The sequence below is a fragment of the Orycteropus afer genome, unplaced genomic scaffold (assembly GCF_000298275.1).
Source record: "Orycteropus afer afer isolate SDZICR_OR568_19922 unplaced genomic scaffold, OryAfe1.0 scaffold00964, whole genome shotgun sequence".
In the NCBI taxonomy this organism is placed as follows: Eukaryota; Metazoa; Chordata; class Mammalia; order Tubulidentata; family Orycteropodidae; genus Orycteropus; species Orycteropus afer.
Genome location: NW_006922551.1, coordinates 287,383 through 287,937, shown reverse-complemented (window position 1 = coordinate 287,937; position 555 = coordinate 287,383).

Here is a 555-nt window from a genome sequence, read left to right as displayed (position 1 = left end):
CTGCTAACAAACATCCTACTGAACCATGTCCCTCTAATTTCCTGAGGATGGCTGGGTAGTTATCCCAGGATGTCTTCTTAATCCCCTTAACAAACTTCAGGCCTCAGTGTGGGGTGGAAGGGTGGTTTGTTCTGAGGCCTAAAGTTGCCAGCAGGGAATGGAATGGAGAAAACCATGGCCACTTTGCTTGTCTGAAGGACTGACTTCTCAAAACAGGCTATCAGTATATGATTTCTAGATTAATTATTTGTGGTCAGAGAGTAGACTCCTTATTCATGAAGATTTGATTTATAGCTCAGCATATAGTTATGTTTTATTTGCAAATTTGAAATAAAATATTAATATATTTCAATAATTTTAATTTTTAAATAATAATGTCCAAATTGTCTGTATATATATTGAATTTTGCTTGATCCTTGATTAATTCCTTAAAGAGGTATGTAAATATTTTCAATGGTGATTTGTAGATTTGTCTAATAATTCATTTGATGACTTTCAATTTTGGCTTTATATATTTTGAATCTATGTTATTAAGTGCAAAAATTTGAATTTTCT